This window comes from Arvicanthis niloticus (genome assembly GCF_011762505.2).
Source record: "Arvicanthis niloticus isolate mArvNil1 chromosome Y unlocalized genomic scaffold, mArvNil1.pat.X SUPER_Y_unloc_1, whole genome shotgun sequence".
NCBI classification, from domain to species: Eukaryota; Metazoa; Chordata; class Mammalia; order Rodentia; family Muridae; genus Arvicanthis; species Arvicanthis niloticus.
Window position 1 is genome coordinate 4,030,613 of NW_023044978.1, and position 21,464 is coordinate 4,052,076.

At 41.4% G+C, this 21,464-nt stretch overlaps 1 long non-coding RNA gene across 1 annotated transcript; it reads right to left on the minus strand.

Moving 5' to 3' along the window:
• Nucleotides 1-9,837: 9,837 nt before the first annotated feature.
• On the minus strand, nt 9,838-10,200 carry LOC143433942 (uncharacterized). The gene is made up of 2 exons (XR_013070057.1): nt 10,142-10,200; nt 9,838-9,977 (listed from the first exon to the last, which is right to left on the minus strand). It is a non-coding gene; the product is annotated as an uncharacterized LOC143433942 (long non-coding RNA).
• Nucleotides 10,201-21,464: the final 11,264 nt, after the last annotated feature.

The following is a 21,464-nucleotide window of genomic DNA, read 5'->3' on the forward strand; positions in this document are numbered from 1 at the left end:
CTACAGCACAGTAAACTACTGACTCAACTGATGAAACTTCTTGCTCTCTTGTACCCTGATTTCAAAGGGATGGCTTCCTCTATTTCTCCTACCACTCTCTTTTCTCCTGACTGCTACCAAAACTTACAGCCTGTCTAATTGTTGAGCTCTTCTTTGCAAAATGATAGCTTATTCTTAAGAATAAAAGCCATCCAAATTGTCCCCTCTGTAACAAAAGTGTCTATTTAAATGTTAAACTGAGAGTGAGTGTGTTAGAAAAACAAACTCCAAGAAGAGTTGCATGGTGTGTGACTATAATGACTTCCACAATCAAGAGGCAGAGACTGGAAGATCACAAGATGGTCAAGGTCATCCTGCACTACATAGTGAATTCGAGGCCAGTTAGAAGTCTATGTAAAAGAAAACTAAACCACAGAAGAATACACACTAAAGTAAGAAATAGCACACACACATGCATGATGGTTGGTTTTGTGTCATCTTTACACAAAGCAGGGTCATCAGTGAGGACAGAGACACAACTGAGTATATGCCTCCATAAGAATATGCTGTAGGCAGGCCTGTAGAGTATTTTCTTAGTAAGTCATTGATGGAAGGTGGGCCTGGGTTCCATATAAAAGCAGGCTGAACATGTGAGTAAGTCAGTAAGCTGCCTCCCTCTATGGCTTCTGCATCAGCTCCTGTCTCCAGGTTCCTGCTGTGTTTGATAACCTGCCCTCACTTCCTTTGATGATGAACAGTGATGATAGGAAGTGTAAGCCAAACAAACTTTTCCTTCCCAACTTGCTTTTGGCCATTGTGTTTTTATCACAGCAACATTAACTTCATATGAGACAAAAAGTGAAAAATATCTAAAGAATAATGATCTTATACAGAAATAAATGTAGTGCAGGACTTAAACTTTCAAAATGCTCACTGATAAAACACTCAGTAAAGTAAAATGCTGCATGTTTTTTTTCATTTATTGACGAACTATATGTGCCTTGTGTGTGTGACTTCAGTGTTTGTGTGGACGAGTGTGTGTGTATGTCTGTGTGTGTTTTTGCAGGTCATGAATCAAGAAAGTGGACCACTAACAGAAGTAGACAAGATTTGAGGAGGATAGAAAGAGAGAGGACAATAAACTACGTGACATTAAAGCAGAAGGTACATTTAGGTGTGAAAGGACACACAATAGAAAAACAGATATTCTGAAAATTTTGGAGTAAATCTAGACACCAGAAAATAGAAACAAAGGAAAACATCGTGAAACCATTGAAAGTTCTACCCTGTTTCAGGTAGAAGAAACACACACACACACACACACACACACACACACACACACACACACACACACATTTTATTTCAAGAAGTCACATAGTCCAGAGATTGTGGCACAGCAAATGTTGAAATAAACCAGCTGTCCACCTTGAATTTCTATGTATAGGTAAATTATTCTTTAGGATTTTAAGGGAATCAACACACAAAATATAAAGAAAAACTGGTTTGTTAACATGACACATAGTTTTCATCAGGACAAAAGGAAGTTCTTAAAAGAGAGACAAGTGTATAGAGGGAAAAGAGAAATATTGGAAGACAGTACAACATAAAGACTGAAGAAAATGCATTAACAATGTACAAATTTTATTTGCTCTTTATATCAATCTGTGTGTTGTTTGGAGCAAGAATGTATATACTGTAGTGCTGTGTGGTGTAGTGTGGTGTGTGCGGGTGTGCTATAGTGTGATGCAGTGTGCTGTAGTGTGATGCAGTGATACACTCTGGTGTGTTGTGGTGCATTCTGGTGCGCTATGGTGTGTGGTGATGTGCTATGGTCTGGTGTGATTAGATGTGGTGGTGTGGAATGATGTGATATTGTTCTCTAAACATACAGATTATATGAATTGGAGACTTTACTATTACATTGGTTGTTGGAGACTGGTTCTAATGCTTGATTCAACTAAGAAATGTGTGTCCAAAATTTAAAGGTCTTTGTTCCCAATGGGGTTTTGATTGATCAATAAAGATGCCAGGGTTCAATAACTGTGCAAAGAGAGATGGGTCAGGACCACAGAGCTGCAAATGCTAGGAATCAGGAGGGAGGAGAAAGGAATCACCAGGACATGGGGGAGAATGCTGGATGGACATAGGAGGTTCACTAGATAAGGCCAAAGAGCCATGTGAAATTTCTGGTAAGTGGCCACTGGCCATGTCCTTGATTGGATATGTGGTAGCAAGGGTAGATTTAAGAGTGCCTTTAGAAATTGCCTTTGAGGTAGCCAAGGCAATTACAATTTAACTGGTGTGTGTGTGGGGGGGTGTGGGTGTGGGTATGTTTGTGTTCAATATGAATATCCCAAAGATTTCCTGGGCAAGTAGTTGGAAGTAATTTCCATGTGGAGAATAAAGGGGTGTATTAAGAACTCAACTTTACATGGGAAGCTTGTGAAGGAACAATATAAAGAATGACACCAGAGAGAGCTGGACATGTAGCACACACCACATGTGAGGACCACTAATTTAGTAACTACCCTTGAGTTCATGGACACCTGCTGTAAAAGAATTACACCACAGAGCCTTTGTCCCTCCTTCTTTTTGAGTTGGCACAGTGTTTGTATACATGGAATCACACTTAATCTCAAAAGACTGCTGATGATCATGAGACAGGATATGAATAACCTGTTAATTAGGATAGGATGGTAGAAGAAAAAAAGCCTGCCCAGAGCAAACACACATTCTATACATGCATTCAGGCCAGGAATCTCCACAGCACACTGCATTCTTCTCAATGAGCTCATGCTTCTGGGATACAGAGATCAAACCTTTCTCTGTCACACTGGAAGGTAACACACAGGAAAGAAACATGGAGTAGAGGGAACCAGGAGGAGAAAGCAGCTAAATCCCAGAGGATGGAATGATGGTGGCTTGTCTGGCCAGAATACTTCAGTAGAAGGAATACAGGATCCCTTTCTTCTTCCTAGTTGATAACCCTGAACACACCCAGCAATGCCATGGAATATATACACAAAGTGGAAGTGTGAGCTTGTCCATTTACCATTACATTTCCAGGTGCCTTGCCTTTCTATGTACTATACAAAGGCACAGAGTGAAATGTTCAGACTCAGGAAATACTCCAGAGGCATCAGATGAAGACACCATGAATTCCACTGGCCAATACTGGGTCAAACTGAGCTTCAAACTATAGAATGGCAATATGAGTGAGTAACAGTGTGAAAAAACATGGGTATTCTGAGCCATAGGGATATAAATCAATATGGAGAATAAAGAAGCAATGTACTAAACACCAGATCACCTTTGAAGAAGTAGCAATAGAATTTTAACACTGAAAAGATATCATCACAGCTATAAGTGATTTAACTAACTTTCATGACTATATTATTAGTCCCTTCCAGATCCCACAGGAGTCATTTAGGCCTCAACATTATGACACTAGGCAAGCAATGCAGGGGTAGAAAGTTGTACACCACATGTCCTTCTAACATATGCTGGCATCTGACTGTGAATGTCATGAGGTCATAATTTAACCCTTAATGTCCTACACAGAGAAAAAATGTCCCTTGTCTCCACAGCACTAAATCTCCAGTCAGTCAATCACTTTCTGCAGACCCAGCTTTTTTCCTGGAGTCCCTGTTCCCTCACACACTTCTTCTACAAATACAGAAGGTATTTGTGCTGCTGAATATATTTTGTCATACAACCTCTGCTCCAAGATACATGTGTTTTTTTCCAAAATCATCAATTTCCTATAATACAAATAAGGAAACCTTAAAATTGAGATATAATGATTACAACATTTCTTTACTATACAAACTGTGACCCAGCCATAAAAAGCAAACCATTTTTTCTTTTCCAGTAAAACAAAGGGTATGGTTAAATGATAAATTAACTTTGAATATAGCCCAACTAAATTTACCTATCACTCAGTCAGAAAGTTTTATTTAGAATTCTGGTTATATCTCCACTAACAAAATACTTAACTCCTAAAGCAGCAGTCATTTCTAGCAACTCTTGTAAGTACAGCAAATCAACGGAAACACTGATTTAAAAAATGATGCAAAAGACATTCTGGATTGTAGAACAACATATATCAGAAAGAATATAAACAACATTTTGTGATTTTATATGTACACACTCCAAGGATTCTGTCAGTATCCAAAGTATTTTTATGGCTGTATTAGCAATGGAGTTTTGGGGGATATATTCCCAAGGGCCACATATTAATAGAATTAAGGAACAGATTAAATTGAAATATTGGAGTAAATGCTTGGTTTAAAGAACTTTCTAAAACGAACTTCATATTTATGTATGAAAAGTTATATGATCTTATATGAAAATATCATGAAGTATTTTTCTACACATACTAAATGGATTCCTTCAGAGGGAAAATTAAAATATCTAAAGTATATTAGGTTAAGATCACAAGACCATCATAGATCTTTTGATCATGCATCCATTTACAGAATTAAACGTGTATACAAAATGTATTTTTCATTATACATCATAAAGAAATGAGTTGGTGACAACTATTCTTTGCATCACATTGTCAACTTACCTTAACCATGAGTATGTTCTTGGTATGCCAGTAAAAGAAACACGTTCATTCACTCTTCATTCAATCACCCTAGATTTACTTAGAAGAAGGTGCAGAAGTGTGAAACATGTTACATGTATTTTTCTTTCAAACATTCCAAGCATGGAATAGTAGCCTGAGATTGAAGAGTAATTTACTGGGCTTTAGTTATCTATACAGACCACTTGAATTAAGTCCACAAATTAGCACATCAAATAACAAAACCAGACATAAAGCAGGTTGAAATCAGTAAACATTTTAGATAAGTGTTTTAAAATGAATTAATTTCTACAGAAAAATTGTAATCACAATATAATGTGACAGAAATTGCCAAAGGGATGATGTAGTGATTGCAGTAAGGTTGCATGCAGCAGCAGGTTTGTGTTCAACCATCCATGTCTGGGCAGTAAGGTTGGGACCACTCCACTGATGCTGAAAGCTCTGAAGATGATGAATGGTATTTCAGCCTTTTTCTGCATCTCTGGAAATCTCATACCTGAGGGAAGGAATGTTATATCGATAAGTAGGAGAATGATCAAGGCCTCTTTGTCCACATTGTGTAAGTGTTACATATTTTGAGCAAAGTGGGAAAGCTGCTTGGTCAGAAGGTAAAACTAGAGTTTGCATGGAGGATAAAGATATCACTACAGAAACCCCAGATAATGAGAAAGGATTGTGTTAAGTTTCCTTGGCCAGAGGTGGAGTTTGAAGATCCCATTAGTCAGAAAGAGTATATGTGAGACAATGTGGGCATTATTGAAGGCCTCATATGCAGACCCTGAATGCCCTCAAGACTAGTCAGAGACATATGACCAGGGATCAGTGGGTCAGAGGTGAGAAGTCTGAATCTTGTCAAGGGGTATGGAAAAGAAGTGAAACCCCAAAAGCCATGGAGAAAATACAAGATCCCTAGGATCAGAGCTGAAATATTTGAGGGCTTCTTGGGGAGAGAGTGGAAATCTGTGACCTTTTTATAGAGGTAAACTAGCATGTTTGGTTGGGTAGAGTTTGAAATTTGCATACTCCTCCTCAGAGATATGGGTTCCTTGTAGTGAATGTGCTGCTAGGTCAGGCAGCAGTCTGAACATCCATCAGAAAACCTGGCTGACAGTCCCACATTGGTTCTCCTTCTTAAGCATATGTTCAGCTGCTAGGTCTAGGTATGAAATGTGGGGAACACATCATTTTGGTTTCTGCCTTGAGGCAGTGAGCTTCTGTTCTGGGCTGCACTTGCTAAGCTTGGGCTCTGCAAATCTCAGCCTGGGAGGTCTGGAGGTCCCTTTGGGTGGATGGAAATAATATAGGTCCTAAAGATAGGGTGGGGAATATCTGAGGACCCTGCACCAGAGGAGGACAATGTGGTGTCCTCCTTGGTTAGAAAGGTATATTTGAAGATGGCCTGGGGAAAATGAAATCTGAGACCCACTGGAAAATCAGAGGCAGGAGTTTGGAAGGATCTGAGGCCCAATTAAGTACTTAGTGAGTACACTCCCACAGGAAAACAGTTTGAAGTTCTGAGAACCCTTTGGATACTGGTGGACTGTAGTTCTCAAGTAGAACAGGCAGCATGGGATCCTTTGGTGAGAAGAGGAATATTTCAGGTATAATTAGGGAGAGGAAATAGTCTAGAAGCCAATTCAGTAAAAGAGGGTACTAAGAGAACTTTGGGTAAGGGGAGACATATCCAATCTCCCTGTGTGCAGAGGAGGAATTGTTTCTGCCCCTCTGGGGACATGTGATAGATCCAAGATGCTCTAAAGTAGAAAGATGAGATTGGAGGTCCCCAGGATTGTATGAAAGAGGCTCAGCCTCTCTTACACTTTATTTCTGGAGCACTATTGAGCAGAAGTTGAAGGTTGATTGATACCTTGAGAATTAAAGAATGTTCCTTTATTAGCTCCAAACTTGAAATCACAATCTTGAATACATACCATCCTATAGTTGGTGCTAGGCATGACAGATGTCTTAGAAGTCTTTTAAGAGGCTGCAATGCAGTAGCCTCATATTCAGTGTCTTCCTCAAATATATGTCCATCCACGCATTTCTCTGCATGGAGGACAGACTGTCTGGGTCTGTGGGACCAAAACAAAGAAAGTAGTCTCATTTACCCTTGCCTTGATATTCTTTTCAGTGGGACCTCACTCCACAGGGCTCTTAGGTCTCTTAGGTCAGAACAGTGCTTACCAGACCTGTTAAATTAGAAGTTGTGTGTAAGAGATGCAATTGGAAGATGGTGACTCTGTGGTGTTTCCTCAATCACACAGGCCAGGTCTGGAGCACTCCCTCTTATGAATGTCTAAATCTTTCTGAGTAGAATGGGGGAGAAGCTTGGGCAGCTTTGCTTGGAAGTAGCACTGTTGTGCCCTTCCTCTATGAGGTAATGGGCCATATTTCATGGGAATAAGAGTGTCACAGCAACCTGGTCATAAGTGGGATTTCTGAGAAACTGTGAAAAGTGAAATTCTATACCTATTTGTCACAGGGGTAAAATCTCTTTCTATTTTCAATAAAATAATAAAGACCATTTCTCATTGGAGAAAATGTAAATACCTTGTGGAGCACAGGAAATTTCAGTATTGCTCGATTACTTTCCAATTATTTTTTAGTATTTAGATTGTCCATATATTTTGTGTGCTGTGAGAAAGTCCAGGCTGCAGTTGTTTCATCATTCCAACAGGTTGAATGGTTATCTTTAGGCTATGAAACTTTTGGTCAGAGGAAATAAGTCCAAGGCCTCTTTCTTCAGTGGAGGAATGTCTCAGAATATGTGTAGTAGGAATAAGCTTGGAAGATATCCTAGACAGTTGGGATATAGCAGGCACAGAAAGTCAGTAGAACAAGATCAATTGACACCTTTCAAAAGAGGGTGGGAATGAGTCCACCTTGGGCTAAAAGATTTCAAGAACTGTGGGCATTAGGAGAAAGTGTTGTTGCCCCCCTAGACAGAAGGGTAAGAGGAAATATTTATGAGCAGGAATGGAGTGTCTGAGGCTCCTCATTATAGGCAGAGAGAAAGGCACCAAAACTTCACTATGAAAGGATGACATTTACAGACCACTTGGACAGAGAGTGTGCATTTGCAGACTACTGTAACAAAAGTAGTTATTCTGATGTCCCTTTCAGATGAGAGGTGTTGGATGTGAGATACAGTTAAGTGGAATTTTTGTGCCCTCCTTCATCAGAAATGAAGTTGAAACCCTTCTAATTATTGAGGACCTTTTTGACTCGAAGTGGACTTTGAAACCTTGGGCAGGGAGAGATTATCTCATGCCCTGTCCATCTTGTAAGATAGATATTGGACCCTCTTATATACAGAGGGTGCATTTGATATATAATGGACAGAAGTTGGTTGTCTAAAGCAATGATGTTCAGAAGTAGAAGATTAAAGCACACTTAGAGTCTGCTTAAAGTCCCAAACCTCTTTAAGGACAAAAAAATGTCCTAGCCTACCTTGAGCAGGGAAGGTAGGACTGCTTCGCAGTTTAGAAGATTTGCATACTCAGTTACACTGTGGTAGGCAGCAATCTAAGAATTATTCATCAGTCATGATTGTCAGTCTCTAAGTCCTCCTGAAGTTTGTCATCAGCTACATGGGTAAGTGCATGGAGGATGGTATGAAAAACAGAAGACTGAAATTTCAGGCTCTGTTAACACAGAGCAGAATTAAATGATGCCCCTGTGGTCACACAGGTATTTTCTTAGTGGCCATGGTTAGAGGGAAATGATCTAAAGTTCATCATCAGAGGGTTATCTTTGAGGCCCATATATAGATGCTTTGAGGACCCTTTGATCTTGGTCCCCTTAGGCACAATGAAAATCCTGAGATCCCAGTAGTGAACTCCAGTCATTTTTATTACTGACCTTGGACAGAAGGGGAAGGTTTAGGGTAGTATTTGTAAGAGCAGAAAGGCATGAAGGCCACCTATTCCAAGTCAAGTGCTGATGACCCTTCATCCAAAGGAGATGGTATGAGATGCCTGGAAAATAGATGCAATTTGAGTAGTCTGTATTCATAAATGGAACATCTGGAGTCATCCAGAACTGCTTTGCTTAGAAAGAAAGTGCCTGGCCATGTTTAACCAAATAGCAAGATCCAATCACCTCACTGTGCAGAAGGGGAAAATCTAGCTTACCTTGGGTAGTGGGAGAACAGTATGGTACTGCATCTTTTGCATCACAAGAGTCTTCCCAGCTTTCATTATCCATATATTGTACATCCTTTTGGGAAGAGTACAAGAAGCAATCAGCAAGCTCTTCCATCAGGATGAGAGGTGGTCTGAAATCTGATGCTCCCTCAAAGTGTTATTGACCTGTGTATATCCTTAAATGAGAGACAGGAACATTGCATTTCTGACAACCACCTATAGATAGCATATCTGTTAGTTTTCACTTTCCATTTTCTACCCTCTGTCATACACCCAGAAACTTGTGGGGTCCCACTCTGAGGTTGCAATTGTGTTTGCCTGGCAATTTGGTCAGAGAGATTGGAACAAATGTAAGATGAGTTTAAAGTCAAGTGTAAGGTGCCCATGGGATGAAGCTATGAACTAGGGTGTCCCATAGCTAGAGGCTACATCTGAATTTCCTGTGACTACAGATGGAATGAATGAAACGCACTTGGCCATAGGAGATAAACCTGTGGTCTCTGTCATCATTGTTTCATGAGACATACACCCTTGGCCAGGAACTGGATGTCTATAGTCATTGTGGTTGAAGGAGGAAATCATAGCCTCCTTTTACACTACACTGGACTGCATGTGAGTGGATTTGATTCTGGCTTCTACAGAAGGGATGGCATAAGGCTTACTCTACCTGGGGCCTCTTTTGCCAGAAGACAAATGACTTAGGCCTGCTTTCAAAGAAACAGAAAGTTTGCGGGTGTTTCCTCTAAGTGAGTACTTTAGACCACCTTGGACAAATGAGGAAGGTCTGCAGTAGGTTTAGTCATAGGAGGGAGGTCTGACATTCTCTTCAGTAAAGTAAAAGGACTGAGGTAACTTGGGAAGAGAGAAAGTGCTTGGGCCTTTATGAGAAAGAAAACTTTGAGACCTGGTTGTGCAAAGGTATGGATGGGTTAGAAAGCCCTAGGAGAGGGGGTAAGTACCATGCAGCATCCTGTTAGACATGAATGCCCCTGTTACCTTATTCAGTAAAGGAAGGTCCCAGCACTGCTCTTCAGCTTCCAACTCTTCTTTAGTTGGTAGAGGTTCCACAACTTGTGTTTGGTCTGGGGGAGTTCAGGCAACAAGACAAGCCTTTTTCAAACAGCCTGGATGCCTGTCCCTGGCTGGGTTGCCTCCTTCAGTTTGTCTTAACATGTCCATGTATGGGCAACAGCAATGTGATTAGGCTATGGAGCATAACATAGGATCCAGCCAATAATTCTCCACATAGGTCCTGGGACCTCAAACTAGACTGAAATAATATATTTCCTTAGCCACCATGGTGAAAGGTGAAAGGCTTGGATCTCTCTTATTATAGTGTATACATTGGAGGTAGTTCAAAGACATAAGAGAATGCTTGAAGATACAAGGCACGATACACTATTATTCAAAAGAGCATATCTAATGTCACCTTTGGAAAAAAGGAACGTGGGAGCTTCCTTTGGTCAAAGACAGTGGCTCACATCCCCCCTTGCAGAAGTGGACAAGATTCAAGGCCACATTGTTGGTGAAGGGAAGGCCAGAGGCCTAGTTCTCTCAGGCACTTCAAAAAACTAAGAGTGTGAAAGTAACTGGGCAACAGAGGAGTTCTGGGAACCTCTTCTCAGAATGAGAAGTTCTAAGACAACCTTCAGCAAAGGAGAAATCCTGAATGTCTTGTTTCATAAGCTAGAGGTCCCCAGTCATATTTTGTAGAACAGAAATATCCAGTTTACCCATGGTCAGCAGGGGAAGATTCTAGACTACATTGTGCACTGGAGGAATGTTCTGATTGCCTCACCACAGATGCATACCCTATGTGAAATTTTTGAGAGTCCAGGCAATGATCACCTCAATCTTCCAACAAGCATTGATGTTTCCCCAAATCTGTGTTCAAACTGCACACATCTGCAAATAAATGCTAGGCATCATGCATTTTTTAATTTAGAATATTTTGTTGGATATTTTACTTACAATACAGATGTCATGCCCTCTCCCCATTTCACCTCCCTAAAACCCCTTATCCCATTCCCCCTCCTCTGTTTTGCTTTTATACCATTTTAATTATACATTATTTAATTATACATGCAACTATTAAGGTCAGTTCTGCATTTTTGATGACCAACATTGAGGCACAGGGTATGAAAGCCGATTTCATCTTTCTATCTTCTATCCTATGATCTAAAAGCAGAGAAATGTGAGGTACCATTGTTTGCAAATGTGTTGTAAAGATATCTTGGACAGAGCAGTTAGCTTTAAAGAAAACTTCGTTAATAGGGGTGTTTGTGAGGCATGGGCTGAAGAGAAGGTCTGGTGGTTCTTTACTTGCACAGGTGGATGTGAATTCCCCTGGTGTAGAGGATGAAGGTTTGAAACACCCCTTTTACACAGGGGCTAGTTTTGAGAGCCCTTTTGAATAGATTTTGATTTCCCAGGGCCCCCTTTGCAGAACTTGAAGGTCTAAATTCTATTTGGCAGGTGGAGGTCAACAATAGGCCCAAAATCCTACTGGGAAGACAGACAGGGAATTTTAGATGCTCTTTTATGTAGAATGAGTGGTATAAAGCTCCCTTGATCTGACAGCCCTTTAATGAGAAAAGACTCAAAGCAACTTTATAGGAATAGGAATTTGTAAGGACCACGTAAGGCATAATAGGTGTTTAAGGGCCCATTTGGAAAATGGGGTCTAGGGCAATGATAGTCCTGGGAGAGTTCTGCCATTTTGTTCACTGTAGTGAGAAGGAGTAAGTTAACATTAACCCTGAGGCCCTGTTGAAAAAAAAGGACAGAATCTCCTTCAGGCAGAGTGAAGGTGCCATATACACTTCTGTCAATTGTAAAGGCCATTATACAGTACCTTATACAGTGGAGAAATTTTCTGGCAGCGATTATAAGTTTCCAATTCAGAGTTTTGTATCTGTATAGCTTGTGTTCATTCTGGGAGAGAGCAGGCAGAAACTCATTTCTTTTTCCCAAGGGTTTGGATGACTGTTGCTGGCTAGGTTACATCTAGTTTGTTCAGCTGTCCAGATCTAGGCAGAAATGTTGGAAGTTATTACGTTTCTGTGGACTTGCCTTGTGTCAGATGGCACAGGTTATAGGCTCTGATTCTAAACTTGGACTATTGGAACTCAAACCAGAGTGGACTAGGGTCCCTTGTTTACAGAAATAGTCACCTTTGGAACTATGCCTGATCAGTTAGTTATAAAAAGTACATTGATCTTTTGTGAAAAGGTCATGGGTCTCACTTTGAGATAGAAAATATGTTGGGAGGATAAGGAAGAGCAGAATGGTCACATAATCACTCAGGCAATAGGTTACCATGGGAATTGAAAGAAGGTGCAGAAAATACCTTATCAAGTGCAAATGTCCTCACAGTCCAGAATACCCATGTGCTCTGGGACTCTGAGGTCTGCTTCCCAGGAAACAGAAATTTTTTTCTTACAAATTGGTTGGTAATCTCTGGCTCCAAGTTCTCTACAAGGTGTTCAACAGCAGCACAGGCAGGGGCAGCAAAGATGGACCTGCTCCATTTCAAGTGTCAATCTTAAAGATAGAAGTTAGATCAGGGCTCAGATTTTTACTGTCAGGTTCAAGGATATCATTTTATGTCCCAGGATGTCCATTCAGAGTGATCTGCCATCCCTTCAGTCACTTGGGGATGACTTGTCATCCAGATCAGAAGGGAAACATTAAGACCTCCTAGAGAAATCGAACTGAGAATTCTATGACTAGAAGTGGATTCTCTGAGGAAACCATTGTCAGGGGATGCTTGGTCAAAATATTATGGGAATTTTTATATTCTGATCATCGCTCCTGTCACAAGGATATCAGGACCTCCTTTCCTCCCTGGGGTACTCCTTCTACCTTTGATTAAGGGGGCATCATATTTTCCTACTGAAGCAAAGGGAGCCTCAGATCATTCCAGTTTGTCCAAAGGAGGCTTAAACATTCGTTTAGGTTGAGGAATCCCATACAACTTCTGAACATCTCTGTGAGTTTTCATGTCGGTGGCTTCTCTGTAAGCTCTGTAAGCAGAAGAATGTGTATCAAGTCCCTTTCAAATTTCAGGGTGTCTAGAACTCCCTTATTCCAAGAAGATAGAATGTATGCTTCTTCATTGACAAAGTATGCATGTCAAAGATTCTTCATTGCATCATTACTGAAACTACAGTTTTCCTTGAGCTGAACGAGAAGTTTGTGAAACCATAGTTCACAGCTTCCTGATACTGTAGACTGAGCCTCAGATATTTTTCTTATTGTTTCCCAGATTTCCCTTTCAGCTCAGTTTTGTAGGTTCAGTAATGATGCAATGAAGAATCTTTGACATACACTGTCAAGGAAAAAGCAAACTTTCTATCTTCTTGGAATAAGGGAGATCTAGACACCCTCCAATTTGAAATGGACTTAACACAAATTCTTCTGATTACAGATCCTACAGAGAAGTCACTGACATGAAAACTCACAGAGATGTTCAGGAAGTTGTATGGGATTCCTCAAACTAAATGAATGTTTAAGACTTCTGACAAACTGGAATGATCTGAGGCTCCCTTTGCTTCAGTGGAAAAATATGATGCTTCTTTAATCAAAGGTAGAAAGAGTGCATACCCCTGGGAAGAAAGGAGGTCCTGGATATCCTTGTGATGGGAGAGATGATCCGAGTATAAAAAATTCCATAATATTATATGGAAAAATTAAATTGCTTACCTTACCTGATGAGGCCTTAGCATTGCCTCACCTTCTAACTGTTCTTCAGTCTAGAATATCCATACCTTTAGCTGAAGCAGCAGGAGACCAAATAGAGTTACCATGATTCATGATCACCATGGGTATGTGATCACACCTCAGCATGATTGCCTCCTAAGAATTATATCCAACCAACCAGAACTATGCTAGACAGATGATTTCACAACAGGTCATGTGACTTTACTCAAGGAAGTAGCATAAGGTTTCAGGATTTGCTTTCTCCTCTTGATTTCTGTGAACTTTGACCAAAGGGAGCAATGCACCTTGGTCAGAGGTAAAATATCCCACAGGCCCTTGAGCAGTAGGGATTGTTATGAGAGCCTATTGGGTCAAAGGGCTGACTTTGAAGGCCCCAGTCATCAGAGGAAGAAAAATACCACCATTTTGAAAAGGAGAAAGGCCCTCGACCCTGTTGGACAGTAGGGAAATATCCCTGTTTACCTTCTGTAGAGGAGGTTGGTCCAGGAAATCCAAGCTTCCACGTCTTCAGATAACTCTAGAAAATTCTTGTCTCTGAGGACTCCATTGTTGACTTAACATCGATCTGAGGTTTCTTCTGAAAAGTTGGGCCAAAGTACCTGGGTGTGTTTCCTATATATAAATGGCCTTGGATCCAGGCTGAGCTCTTGATTCAGTGGCCATGGGACTTGAATCCAGGGTTGTCTGGTTTTTTTTGTTTTGTTTTGTTTTGTTTTGTTTTGTTTTGTTTTGTTTTGTTTTGTTTTGTTTTGTTTTGTTTTGTTTTGTTTTTGGTGGTCTAAGGTGTATTTCCTAACCAATAAAATCTGAGGGAGAATTTCTAGTCTCTCTTAGTTGAGTGGTAAACCTGAGTCAGCCCTGAACAAAGAGAGAAGCTCCTGTGCGTTCTTGGTCACAAGGATCCTTGTAGGTCACACTACAGGTGAGCCTGAATGTTTGAGATACACTCCTCAGTGACAAAGTCAGTTCTGTAGCTTGCTTCATCAGAGGGGCATGTCTCAGACATCTCCAGTGCAGACACAGGAAGAATAAAATATATTTATTCAAGGTCAGCTGACCCCTTTGGCATACCCTAATGTCAGGAGCTACTATGGTTAGAGGAAATAAGGCTAAGGCCCTCTTCAGAAGATATTCCAACTGGGTATCAGGCTCCTTGTCATCATGGGTTTGTTTACTTCTGAGTGGGCATGACTTGATGGAGTTATTAGCTGGAGACATAAATTGTCCTTGTTCTAGAAGGGTCCATCTGAGGCCCCATTGTGACTTCATCAATTCTATTGTATGCTGATCATAAAAGGGCTGTATCTGTGGCCGTCTTGTCAAGGTCTGAAGTCCTTTGCTTATTATGTCATAGGTCTTAGGACCTCTTCAAGTCATTGAGGACTTATGGGACACCTTAGTTCTGAAGTGGTAACTCTGAGGTCAGTTTGAGCAATTAATGAATGTTTGAGGTTTCAGGTTCTCAAAGGAATTGTATGTTAATGCTCCCTTGAACACTGGGGAATTTGTTACACATTTGATGTTGAGAGGGTATATCTGAACCACCCTTGAGTTACTGCTGAAAGTTGTGAAGCACATTGGTCCTATACAGTTAAGATGAAGGTCACTTAGGCTATTGGGGAAGATCTGAGTATCCCTGGTTCACAATGGACAGGTCAAAAGCCCCCTTGATCCATACAGAAATTTGGAAGATCAGTAGTTCTTAAGCTGTAGGTCTGATGCCTACTTGAGAATGACTGGAGTGCATTTAGCCTCCTGGTTAAGACAGAGTATGCCTGAGGACCCCTTGAGAACCTTGAGAATGATTTGAGCTCCAATTCAGAGATTTGGGGAAGTGCGTGTTTTCCTGCTTTTGTGTCAGAAACACAATTTGAAGAACCCATGGACAGAATCAGAATGTTGCCATATCCCAAAACTATTAAGGATACCAATCTTTAGAGGCAAACGTCTCATACCATGTAGGGGAAAGCAGAAATTTCAAAGACTCTTGTGTCAGGGGAAGATCAAGAGTCAAGTTGGAGAGTAGAGAAGGCCTGAACATTTCCTTATCCAGTATTCATGGGAACCAAGAACATTCCTATCATGCAGGCCAGGGAGCAGTGTAATCAATCTCCAACACGCTAAGAGGCAGTACTTAGCTAGGTCTCCTGTAAAATCAGCTGCCTATTTTTGAACATGGCATGGTTTCTTATTTCTGCTAACCAATTTTAATCTCTATCTCTATCTCTATCTCTATCTCTATCTCTATCTCTATCTATATAGTTAGATATATATAGATAGATAGATAGATAGATAGATAGATAGATAGATAGATGTATATATATATATATATATATATATACATATGTATATATACATGTAAAAAAATATATATATATATATAATTATATAAATATATAAAAATATATTTAAATATATATATTCTCCTGGGTTTATGACTTTGCAGGCTACTTTTAGGCATCAGGACCTCAGGCATCCATGTCCTGTTATTTGGAGGGAGGTCATGAGGTCATCAGATCAGAATAAGATGGACTCAGTACAACTTTAATAGAGGGAGTTGTTTTTTTTCACCAACTAGGTCAGTTCAAGTAGGCCTAGATATACAGTGGTTAGGAGAAGCACATGTTATTCTCCACGAGGAGCACATTTTATTGCATGGCATTTTGACTACAAATTGTGAGCTACTCTTAATCAGAAGGGGGAATACTTAGCATTCTTTTAGTCAGAAGAACTTACCTGATGCTTCAATGTGTATCTGAGGCAGCTAGAAATAGAAGTTGTAAGTTTGATAGATGGTGGATGAGAAGAAAAAGCATTAAACTCCTGCTGTTTATATGGTGCACAGAGTGGGAAAACGTAAGGGTGACTTTTAGATTAAAAAAAAGTATTGAAAAAGCCATGGTAAATGAGAGTAGGGCCCAGGCCACCCTCTTGAGATGGGCTGCCTTAAAGCTTCCATTTGGCAGGCTGGGAAGCTCTGATACCTCCTTGGGAAGAAGAGGAAATTCAGAGGCTTCCTAGGGCAGAACTTGAAGGTCTGACCCACTGTTGATTATAAGACACATTTCTGAATACTTTTCTGTCATAAAAAAATTCTCTAAGGACCAGTGTCTTAGATGGGGCATGTGAGAGTCTATCTCTTTCAGCCTGAAACATTCTGAGGCTGCCTGAAACAGGGGGGACATATCCAATGTCCCTTTGGTAAGAACAAGAAAGTCTTAATCTATATTGGTCAGTTTGAAAAGGACTGATAGCTCCTTTAGAGGAGAAGACATAACCAGTATATCTCCTACTTTGAAGTGGGATCCTTTTGAGATTGCTTCAAACAAAATATGTGTATCTGTGGCCCCCAAGGTCAGAAGGGTTATAAAGGGGGTATCAAGATTCATATTGGAGTGCTGGGTCTCTCCCTTGGTAGGAGAGGGAAGGTACCAGGTCCTCTGGTTGACATATGATATGACTGCAATTTCTTTGTCTAACAGGGAAAGATGTTGTACTCCTTTTTGGAACTGGTGGAGGGATGAATCCCCATAAGATAGGAACCAAAGCTGTGCGCTCCCGTTTGGAACTAATGGAAGGTTTCTCTCCCTCTTGGACAATAGGAACATGTTTTGAGCTCTCCTTAATAGAAACAGGGTGGCTGGTATCCTCTTGGGGTGATGATGAGTGTTTGACACCCCCATAGAGACTGTCTCCATCTTGAGATGACTCAATGCCTTCTTGGTATTCAGGAGACCTTTTCAGGGCTCCATGGGTTTCAGAGGCATTCCTCTGTCTTCTCCTGGTAAAAGTAGTGTGTCTGGGAATCTCATGAGGAGAGGTGGAATGCCTGAGGCTCTCTTCATGAGAGGGAGTTGTTTGTGTGCACTCTTCAGTAGAGATGGAGGATGCTATGCCCTCTTGGGGAGTAGCTTTAGGTTTCTTATCTTTTTTGGAAGATAAAGAATATATGAGCTCTCTTTCTGACAAATAGGATAGTTTGCAACTCTCATGTTCAGAATTGGAAGGTTAGTGTCCCTTTGGTCATAAGGGACCTCTTTTGATGTGGTTTTGGTAGACTTGGACTGTCTGTTAATGCCTTGGGGAGGTGGGGGACTTCTGAGGTCATCCTCAGGAGATGGTGAGGATGCACAGGCTTCTTTGGCAGAATCTGAAATGGTGAGGTTTCTGTTGGTCTCAGTTTCAAGCTTTGCACCCCTTTTGTCAGAATTGCAACCTCTTAACCCCATTTTGGAAGAATGGCAGAGTTCCCAGCCCTCATCTTCTGATGGTACAGATTTCAATCCTGTTTGGTCTAAAGAGGCATGTCTTGATCTTGTTTCTCCCATATTAGAATGTCTGGAGCAACCTCCTGGAGAGGGAGAATGACTAAAACCTTCTATAAAAGGGGAACTGGAAGTGGGACTTGAGTCTTTTTTGATATACTTGAAAGATGTGAGGCTACTTTCAGCAGAAGAGATACATTTTAAGACATCAAGTTCTGAAAGGGAAGATTGGATATCCCCTTTAGGAAATGGGACAGATTTTCATACCCTTTTGGTAGAATTGAAAAGTCTAGGGCCTTTCTTGGGAAAAGAGAAATGCCTCTGGCGTTCTTTATGAGGAGAGATAGAAACAAAGTCATCACGTGCACAAAGGGACAGTCCGAGAAACTCTGTTGAAAAGGAAGTTTCTACAGTGTCTTGGATAGATGGCGTAGGTTCTAGAAGCCCCTGGGCTGGTTGAGAATGTTCTAGTTTCTTGTGGAGATGTGGGTGTTCCCAGAATCCTTTCTTCAGATACTAAAAGACCCAGAGCACCTTCATTAGTTTTCAAAAGCCCCAGAGCCCCTGGCACAGATGGCAAAGATTCTACAGTCCCTGACACAGAATCTGAACTCATAGAAATGCATTGGGTAGATGGCAGGGGTTCTTCTGACTCTGGTCTAAGTGATGAAAAAGGTTGAAACCTGAGGGAGTTTTTTGCAAGTGACAAAGGCTCTATAATTTCTTGGGCAACAGGTCCTATTTCTGCAGTGTTTTGCACACATGACAATGTTTCTAGTGTGCCCAGGGCAGATTCAAAAAGACCAAGATCTTCTGGATTAGATGGTGAATATCCTACAATCTCTTTATCCAAACAGGTTCCTGGGGGCTCTTGGGATAACAAGGAAGTTTCTGGAGACCCTTGGGTAGATGTCAATGTTCCTAGAACACCCTGGGCAGACAGGGATGAGTTGAGAGATAATAAGTCAGGCTGTGGAACTGTCAAATCCAATTAGACAGATGGAGAAGATCCTAGACTCACTGTAGTAGATGCTGAAAATTTGACATCTGTTGAAGAATTGGATATTCCTGGCTTGCCATGCATACAGGTGTAACCTTCCAGATTCCCCTGTAAAGACAGGCAAGGGCCTCCAGATTCTTGAACAGATAACAAAGGTCCTGGATTCACTTGAACAGATAGAGACATTGTCAAAGGCCCTAGGGAAGATGATACAGATCCTAGTGTTCCTTGTCCAGATAAAGAAATTACCATAGGACCTTTGGAAGAATGCATAGATCCTGAAGATTCTGAAGCAGGTGGATCTGTGTGTTGGGCCCTTTGAGCAGAATTCAAAGACTCATTTGGTCCCTGGCATGAAGAAGAATGTCCTAGAGTACCCTCTGTACGTTTTGAGAGATCAAAAGTCCCATCTACAGCAAGGGAAGTATCCTAAAGTCTTAGGGAAGAAAGTAAGGGAATAAGGTGGGCAGATATTGAAAGTTCCAGAGGTGAGCCACCAGATACCACATGTCCTCTGGTAGATGTTGAAGATTTTTGCACACCTGGTGCAGATGATGAATATCCTAGAGGCCCCTGGGGAGATGGCAAAGGCTCAACAAAGCCTTGTGCAGTTGCCAAAATAGTCAGAGATCCTTGTTCAGATTCCAAAGTTCCTGTTGTCTTTTGAGCAGGGTGTGTATATCCCTGACACACTGGAGTAGGTGGTGAATCTGCCACTGTGCAGGGTGTAGAGGTGCACTGTGTTCCTGTACCTTGTGTATGTAAAGGACTTGAAAACCTTTGGGGGGATGTAGAATGATGGGCAGGACTTTGCGTAGATGTGGATTGACATACTGTCCCCTGTGTAGATAAACAGGGACCCACAGCTCCATGAGCAGAACCTGAAGATGCTTGAGTTCCCTGTTCTGTAGAGGAAAGACCCAGAGGATTATAAGAACCTTCAGAACATTGTGATGTATTTATCATTGTCTGGGCTGAGATCGAAAGTTTCAGAAGCCCCTGGGATGATTGCAAAGGTGCTAGACACCCTTGACTGGATGCAAAAGTTTCTGCCCCTACTTGGGTAGAAGACGAATGTCTACCAGGTTCTGGAGGTGATGGTGGCAAAGTTCCTAGAGTCACTGACACAGGTTGAGAAGATCTACATCCTCCCTCACCAGGGGCGAATGGCCCAAGGTACTCTGTGTTTCTTTGTCTTGCCCCACAGAAAAGGTTTCCTCTGCTGCCCTGGAAAGTTCCTTGGGCTTTTGAGAAGATAGCAAAGCTCCTAGAACCCCTGGAGCAGGTCCAGTAGTCTGTGGGGAACATGATGTGCATTGTCCAGTATGTTGAGCAGGTGGAGAAAATGTAAGAGCCCTCTGGAAGGAGTGGGATGTTTCAAAGACTTTGGAACAGATGACACAGTTTCTATATGCTTTTGTTTGGATGTGGACGTTCTCAGAGACTCTTGGGCAGATAGGGAAGTTCCCAGAACCCCTTGTGAAGATGACAAAGATCCCAAAGTCCCTTCTGCAGATAAGGGAATTACCAGAGGCACTTGGGCACATGGAAAAGTTCCTAGTTCCTGCTTGTCACTTTCTTTATAACCTAGAGTCCCTGAGCTAGGACACAAAGGTTCTTTAATCCCCTGGGCAGCTATGGGCTTTCCCAAAGTGGTTTCTGCACAAAGGGAAGCTTGTGCACACACCTGAGTAGATGCTGATGGTAATGGAGAAATTTGTGCCAATCCATGCTGCTCAAGAGCTGCTTGGGAATATAGGGAACTTGACACAGTTTTTGGCAAAGATGATGGAGGGGCTGGACTTGCTTGTTTTGGTGAGGTTTGACCAAAAGGCGTCAGGGCATGGGGCAAAGTTCCTGTAGTCCTCGGCACACACTGTGACCTTCCTAAATAACCTGAGACTGAAGACAAATGCCTATGAGTAGTACGCTGGGCAGACTCAGATGTTCCCAGAGTCTTTTGAGAAGATGATGACTGCTGGAAAGAATGTTGAGTACATCGTGACTGGCACAGAGTTGCCTGTGCAGATATGCAAAGTTTGGTAGACAGAAAATGTGCTAGATCACTGGAGACTTCTAAAGAAGATTCCTGAGATCCATGATCATATAGTGAATGTCCTGTAGGCTCTGAGGGACATGGCAAATGGCCTGTAGTCCCTTGGAAAGAAGGTGAAGTATCCTGAGATTCTACCTTGTGTGATGAGTGCCCTAGCTCTTTTTGGGTAGATGTTGAATTCTCTGGAAACTCTGGGGTAGATGGCAAAGAACACACAGTTTCTTGGACAGGCATAGAATGTTCTAGAGGCCATTGTTTACATCCCACAGTTGTGAGAGTACCTGCTGTTGTTAGGGGAGCTTTCTGAGCACATGGTGCAGATGATGAAGGTTTCACACTCCCTTTGGAAGATAACAATGGTTTTTTAGTTTTGGTACTAGAAGAAGATCCTTGTTTAGATGGCAAATTTTCTAGAGTCCTAGTTTCAGATTTGGGCAGTTGCCTAGCCCCTCTCAGAGACAGAGAATATTTTTCAGCCCCTTGATTAGATGGCAATACTTTTTCCTTCCTATGGGCATGTTGAGTAGATCCTAATTCCCCTTTATGACATGGTGAAGAGCCTCCAGTCCCTTGTGCTGATATAGATTGTCCCAGATTGTCATTTTCTGATTGGTATTCTGTCCCTTCCTCTTGTTCAGATACCAAAGGCTCTAGGGTACCTTGTGCAGAAAGATTTTTAGATGCTTTACAAGGCGTGGAAGTTTTTCAG